This window comes from Spinacia oleracea, chromosome 3 (genome assembly GCF_020520425.1).
Source record: "Spinacia oleracea cultivar Varoflay chromosome 3, BTI_SOV_V1, whole genome shotgun sequence".
Classification (NCBI taxonomy): Eukaryota; Viridiplantae; Streptophyta; class Magnoliopsida; order Caryophyllales; family Amaranthaceae; genus Spinacia; species Spinacia oleracea.
The window spans coordinates 104188334-104196516 of NC_079489.1; positions in this window are offsets into that span (position 1 = coordinate 104188334).

Genomic DNA, 8183 nt, shown 5'->3' on the forward strand with positions numbered 1-8183 from the left:
AGACTTTAAATTCTTGAAATATTTATCTGTTAACGTTGGAGAAACAGATTTCTACTGGTATTTATTGGAAGGTAGCATGATTTGATGTTTGATGCCCGGTGCAGAAAATCGTAGCAGCAAAGTATGTGCAATCAGCACGGGAGGACCGCGCGGAGAATCTTCCGCGCATGCTCAGAGGTGCAGCGTGAGCCGCAGGGGCTCGGGCCTAATGCGGGGCTGGGTTATAAATACCCCCCCTTGCCATGCCCTTGTGAGAGCAACTTCATTTGTTTTTCTTTCTTTCTTTCTCAAAGGTCAACTACTCTCTTCCCTTGATCTTGTTGCTCTTGCCTTGTCCATGTAAGTATTTCATGTTTTGTTGATGAAATAAATTTTAGGATTGCATGTAGTTTCGATTTTTGTACTTGAAATGTTTGTTGATGCGATGCTTGTATGGTAGTAGGCTTCTTGTATCTTGTAGGAGAGAATTGTTTGGTAGCCACTTGAACTTGAACTGTTGGAACTTGTAGAATTTTGAACTTTTCTTTGAATTTTGTACTGGGCATTTGTAGATAGTGACCCCATTGGTGATCTTGTTGGGTCTTTGTAAGAGAGTAGGCTAGGCTAGACGTTCTTGTAGAATTTTGAATATTTGCTTCGGCATGGATAGCCTAGGAGTTGATGTTGAACTTGAATACCTACTTTGGCGTGGATAGCCTAGGCGTCGGTGTATAACTTAAATACATGCTTTGGCGTGGATAGCCTAGGCGTAGGTGAAGAACTTGAATACCTGCTTCGGCGTGGATAACCTAGGCGTTGGTGTAGAATTCTCTGTTAACGTAGAGGTCCCTTGCTAAAATTGTATTGCCACTGGGGATTTTTGTTTTAGAATCTTGATTTTTGTACGGGCTAGTATAAGATAGCCCCCAGGCTTGAATGTTGACTTTTGTACTTTAAATGCTTTAGCATGCCTCATCATACTCGGAGGAAGCTCGCTGAACGCTCGACAGTTCGAGTGGCTATGGAGGATGTTTCGGATAATGAAGCAGCGGCGACAGACGTGCCAGCGACGGGCATGGTACCACGGACAATACCGACCTTTGAGGGCACCGGCTGGCAGCCCTCGAATCTCGCATTTTGACCAGAGTTTCATCTGTCTCAGCGGCCACGCGCTTGTTTGGTGAGTTTTATATTGTATTTTGAACTTGCTTCTAGAACTTGTATAGGTTTGAACTGATCCCCCCATTTGTAGGCTGACAGGGAGGCGATGTGTACCTATTGGTCCTTGAGGGATCTTTGTATCATGTATCCGATTATTTTTGACGCCGAGGAGACTCGAGCGGTCTGGATTCAGACAGGTATGGCTCCTTTCTGGGAGGCTTTGGGAGGCGTCCAAGGGAAGACCGGCGTCAAAGCCCGGCTGCAAGCCCTGTTGGAGCGGTGATGGGATACCACAACCAAATTTCATATGGTCTGAGGGGAGATCACCATCAACCCTTTTGAGTTTGCTATGATCACGGGCCTCCCCTTTCTGAGAGGGAGGTGACTTTCAATCCCGACTTGAAATGGCAGTCGGAGAGCGTCAGGGATTTGATTAGCCATGTCACTGATTTGATTGCGGAGGGCTCCTATGCTTCTGTAGTGGAGATTATGATTGGGCTTCGCATGACGAACATATCCGCGGAGTAGAGGGTTCGGCTCTTCTTCCTGACCCTTGTGAATAGAGTGATGGCTCCAGGTAGGAATAGCCGCGTGCTGGTGGACTTCCTGAAGACTTAGAGTGACTTGAGGGTTGTTTTAGGCCTCAACTGGGGTGGTCTAGCATACGACCACCTTTTGTACGAAATGAAGAACGTCTCTCGGACTGCACCGGAGAGCAAGGCGAGTGTAGCTGCTCTGTGGAGCGTGCTGGAGGTATTGGGAACTCCTTGTATTTTGTACTTGCATGTTTGTATCTTGAATTTTGTATGCATAACACTTGACTGATGCCTTTGCTTTCTTTTGAAGATTCGGGCGTATGAGCACTTTCCGAGTTTGGCGCCAGCTCGCCCTAAGGGTGCAGCTTATCCGTTTGCTGCCTCTTGGGAAGGAGCGGTGCGCAGCGATGTGTCTTTAGTGACCTTCCGCAGAGCTTTGCGCGTCTTGCCTGTTGGTCAGGTATGCCTTTGTACTGTTCTGGATTTTTATCTTTGTTGTATTTGAATGCTTGTCTGAGCTATCTGTCTTGTAGGTGGTATGGCGTCCTTTTGATGATGCGCCTACACCTGCTTCGGCCAAGCGGGCCTATTACTTGTCTGGACGGCGGGTTCTGTTCCCGGGGGTGTGCCTCCATATGTTGTATCTGGAGGAGCGGGTGACTCTTCAGCATAGTAATAAAGGCAGGTTCGTCCCTACGGATCCTCCGGAGACCATGCTGGCGAAGGTTGAGGATGTTGCCCATCTCTATCGGATGCTGTGGAGGATGGAGGCGAGTCTATTTGTCTTCCTTGGGAGAACTTGGTGGATAGGAGGGGCCGTCTTGATGACCTTTTGGCGAGGCTCGCTCCACCTGTACGCTTCGTACCGCCGGTTAGCTTTGGACTAGAATCTTGTACTCTTGTATTCTTGTATTCTTGTGTTCTTGTATTCCTGTATTCTTGTATCATTGTATAATCGGATCATTGTATGTGTGCTTGTAGGAGGACGAGATTGACCTAAAGATGTCACTTATGCTGACAGGGTTCTCCGCTATGTCGACTCAGATGGAGAGCAGGTGGAGGTTACTATTCTGGTGGCTTCTCCTCCACACCGGATGGCGTACGATGCCGTACCTTCTTGAAATTGATTATAGTCTTGTATCTGGAAATTGATTTTGAATTTTGTATCCAGGCGCCTCGGGTGAGAGTGCGTCCCTGGATGCTTGTGATTGACTCCCTGAAGAGGCATTGCGTCAATTTGACCAAGAAGCTTACTGGCCGGGACAAAGAGGTGCATTCATTGACTGTGAGGTTTTGTATTCTTGAAAATTGTACATGGATTTTGAATCTTGTATAGGAGCGTCGTCGAGGTCGCAGGGATTCTGCGGATAAGGGTCTCCCGGTAGATACTTCGAGAGAGCGGGCCGGGCAGAGCTTAGGTAAGGGCCCGGGTACTAGTGCTGGTGCCTGTCAGAGGCATTCGCATGCTGATAGGAGAGCTGTTTCCTTTACAAATGTTGAGCCTACCAGGCATTCGTACTTTGCTGGAGGTATGGACAGCCAGATGCCTTTCACGCCTCCCCCTGGTGTCAATTTAGGAGCGAGCAGCTCCCAACCTTGGAGCGCGAATCCTTGGGCTTGTTGGTATGAGATGGATCAGAGGCACCAGGCCTATGATCTTGAGATGCAGCTCGGTTTATGATGTCCCAACAGCCTTATCAGCATTCCCCCTATCACCAGGGAGACCAGCGGCCTTCTGGTACCCTTCGTATTTCGGAGCAGGATACAGCTACCCCTAGGACAGAGCTAGACCAGGATCTGGAGCGGTATATGAGCCGGAATAGGGGCATGGGGCCTGTGATTGACATTGCGGCTAATGATGACTCCGACTGATCCTGCATGGTATAGAGTCCTAGCTTTGCCTTGGTTGGGCTTTTGTATGATGATATTTGTATGGATATTTGTAGTTGTATTTGTATTTGGATTTGTATGGTTCGAATTTGGATTTTGTATGGTTTGAATTTGGATTTCGTATGTGTTGTGTGTGCTTTTGAAATTTATGGCTACATGTATGCATGCAAAATGAAAAAAAAATTGCCCATTTTTTCGGGTATACATACCCACTATAAGCCCCCACTTTGACTGAGGTTTTTTGGTTAGAAAAAGCGCAAGTCAAAGTATATTCAACTCTTGCTCATGCATATGCTGATACTAGAAAAATAAATTGCCCACTTTTTCGGGTGTACATACCCACTATAAGCCCCCACTTTGACTGAGGTTTTTTGGTTAGAAAAAGCGCAACTCAAAGTATATTCAACTCTTGCTCATGCATATGCTGACTCGACTTAGGACCCTGATCTAGGACTAGAATGCTTTCAATTTTGAACAAATTGACCCGGAATTAACCCGAAATGATCCGAGTGTTGATTCAGACTGCTTGAATTTGCGCGCTTGCGGCTTTTGGAATCTTCAACATGAATCTTGAACAAATTGACCCGAAATTAACACAAATTCAAAGCATAGTACAAGACTCACCAAGCCAGCGCGAGGCCGCTGAGACAAATGAAAGTCCGGTCGGAACACTAGATCAGAAGGACTCCAACCAGTGCCAACGAATGCAAAATATAAAACATCAAGATTCTAAGCTGGGGGCTATCCTATACTAGCCCGTACAAAAGTCAAAATTCAAAAATACAAAACATCTAGATTCTAAGCTGGGGGATATCCTATACTAGCCCGCACAAAAGTCAAAATTCAAAAAATCACAGCGGCGGTACAGACCCAACCAGGGACTTCTACACCAACGCCTAGGCTATCCATGACAAAGCAGGTATACAAGTTCTACACCAACGCCTAGGCTACCCATGCCAAAGCAGGTATACAAGTTCTACATCAATTCCTAGGCTACCCATGGCAAAGCAAATATAAGTTCAAGAAAAAATTTCAAAAATTCAAAAATTCAAGACTACAAGTTCCAACACTTCAAGTTCGAGTGGCTATCAAACAATTTTCTACAAGATTCAAGAAGCCTACTATCGTACAATCATCATTTCAAAGTGCAAAAAAATCAAAACTACATGCAATCTTAGAATTTATTTCCTAAGCAAAACATGAAATACTTACATGGACAAGGCAAGAGCAAGACCAAGGGAAGACAATTCGACCTTTGAGAGAGAAAAGAAAGCAAGAGAACTAGGGATTGCTCCTCAAATGGCACGGCAAGGGGCTCTTATATAGCGCAGCCCCGCGTTGAACGCCGAACTCAGCGCCCCGCGCTGTGTGCTGCATGCGCAGGAATCTTCAGAGCGCGCGGTCTCCCGTGCTGATTGCACGTCCTTTGCTGCTACGGTTTTCTGCACCAGGAATCAAACATCAAATCGTGCTACTTTCCAAAAATAAGGATATACACCTGTATCTCCAAATACAAACAGATGAGCATTTCAAGAATACAAAGTCCAAAAAATGCAACAATTTAGGCGTTCGACTCCCAACGGACCCAAGCTCCAGGAAAGTCAACCGAAATTTCAAAATCTCAAGGGCCAGTAAAAAGCTCTTGTCCCTAGTGAAGCACATCCCCAACGGATTAACTCCGGGTATTCAAAAAATTCAATGTTCAAAATTCAAAATTTTCGATGCCAAGCTTCGTCCTAACCGAAAGGCGGAAGTGCAGTACAAGTACAAGCCGGAGTCGTCACAGCCGAACCAAGGTAGACTATGTCCTTTTTTCTAACGTCTGTTTTGTGCAGGTATCGGCGTACAAAGAGTGGTCTTTATTGCAGAACATCTTGATCATTCTCCGTCCCAAGTTGAAAACTTTGACTTGCGCTTTCCTAACCGAACGCTCAGTCAAAGTGGGGGCTTTTGTAGACACCTAATTTTTGTCTCCCCATTGGGATGATGACGATACCATTATCCTTGTCAGGTAATTGGAGCAACTCCGTACGGAAATTCCAATTGCTAAAAGCATGTCCAAAATCAAAGAGCCAAAATCCAATCCCCGAGGTCGTTCCCCTTCCGGAACTCGGTACAAAATACTAATTTCAAAAATCAAGTTCAAAATCCAAGTACAATCTCACCCAATGGACTAACCCATTGGTTTTACAAGGCCTTTTCCACTAAAAATCATATAAGGCAAGTCCAATTCGGACGCCGACCCACAAAACCGAGCAAGCCGGGCCTCGTCCCGTAAAACCGAATTCAAAAACTCGAAACGGCTTGTTTTTAGACGAAAGCTAAGACTTAATCCCCAAGCAATCACTACGTGCCAAGGTCGTACAAGTCGTACAATGGTACAACAATACAATCCAAAAGCAAGGACAACATCTTTCCGTCCTTTTTGGAAGCATCCACGCCACGTCACTAGCGCTGGGCGCTGCCAACTGCGTGCGGCGCTGGCAATGGCTGGCGTTTAGCAGCAAACTCCCCTATAAATACCCCTTATTCTGAGAAGTTTAGAGAGAAAAAAACGACATACAACGTCGTAATACAAAAATTGCACCTCAAAATTCAATACAAAAATCAATACAAAATCCTCCAAAAACACCATACAATCTTCAAGCTTTAAGAAATTGGGAGTTCTAATCGGATATCTTGCCTAAACCTAACTAGGTAATTCCGAATCCCAACCCTAATCTATTCAATGTTGCTTTGATTTTCTATTTCAAAATGATTAGTAAGTTGGCATTTTTACTCTTAAAAATGTCACTTGCAACAACCACACATTTCTTTAAAATCCAAACTTTTCAAAATACAAAAATGCAAACTTTCAAGATTCAAGGATGTTCAAAGTTGTTTGTAATCACTTCTTTGAACTAGAATCATTTTCAAACATGGAGTAATCAAAGAAGATGACTTTCTAACTTTTAAAGGTTTAGTCTTTGAGATTCAAGACTCCATTTTTCAATATACAAGTTCAAGTTTTCAAATTTCAAGATCCAACAATGTTTAGGGTTGCTCATGACTACTTCCCTAAACTAGGATACTTTCAAAGTAAGAGCACATCAAAGATCTAACCTTTTCAACATTAAAAGGCCCGATCTTTGAGATTCCAGTGTCTTAACTTCAATATTTCAAGTTCAAGTTCAACATTTCAAGTTCAAGTTCAATATTTCAAGTTCAAGCTTTCAAGTTCAAGTTCTATATGCAAAATCTAGGATACTTTGGGGTGAGCAACTTCTCCCAAGTTGAGATTTTTGGCTTTGAATTCGTGTCGAACGCACTTATTTTTAAGTTGCCGTTTAGCGTTCGAATTTCATGTGCCCAAGTTCAAATTTCAATATTACAATTTCAATTATGCACCTTTCAATTCTGCACTTTCAATTCCGCACTTTCAATAACGCATTTCAATTCCGCACTTTCAATTATGCAACTTTACTTGCCTAGTCCATCTAGGCAGTGTGGATCTACTCCCTAGTCCATTTCTAGGGGGTCTTGTATTTACTAATTCCAAACTTATTTACTATTGTGATGTTGTTCATCACTGCGCATGCTAAATACAACAAAATGCAAGATTACATCACGCTTAACAAAGATAATTTCTTGGACAAACCGATCTTAGGTTCCCTTAAATTAACTTTAAAGCAAAGTGACCACAATACAAAGTGGAAATTCAATTTGTTCTAAATTCAAACCCACATAGTCTAAACTAGGGTATTTATGAAAATGTTGTGCCACGTATTTGAATAATTTCCAAAGCTCGCGGAATAAGCATCTCGTTCCCGTGCCCGGATCTCACCCATCCGTTTCGAAGATTCAAAGCCTTATCCAAATCGAGTCACTCTTGGTCTCTCCAACGGGACCCTAAAATAATGTTTGGTGGCGATTCCTTCTAGATCAAAAAATTCAAAGGTTTCTAAAAACCGCCCCCTTGTCGGGAAAAAGGGCAATTTGAGCCCGAGCATACAAAAAAAAACCCCTACAATTCAGGCGAATCCACTGGGGAGTTTCTAATTTCAATTTCAAAAATACGAGCAGATTTCGAGTAGCAAGACACTGATCTACTTAAGCACTGGATGCCATCACTGGCGCCGGGCGCAACCACCTACGCCAAACGCCGCTGCCTGCATCCAGGACAGTGGCTCACAGTGGCCTGTTGCCCACTTTTGCTCAAATTTTCGTGGTGGGAGTTAGTCTATTTTTGAATCATGAAGGACGCTCCCAAACCTCGAGAACAAATGTCGAAAAACGAGCTTTTCAAATACAACATTCAAGTACGAGTTAAGATTTTAATTTCTTGGCATTTCATGCATTTTTCGAAAACCATATTTTTGCAAAACCAATCTCTGCCCTGCGCAAACGGATGTATTCTACATTCAGGCTAGCCCCGGGGGCAACGAAATGGTGACTCTCCATACGGTTCCCGACCAAAGTGTGTGACCATTTCCGCGCCTACCGAAACTTGGCATTTACTTGACATTCCCGGTGTCAAGTATGGAGGTCGTCTGCCGACACACACGTCCCTTAGGTGGATGTGCAAGTTGTCGCAAGATCCATCTCTTAGTCAAGTACCTTTTGACACCCAAAGCCGAC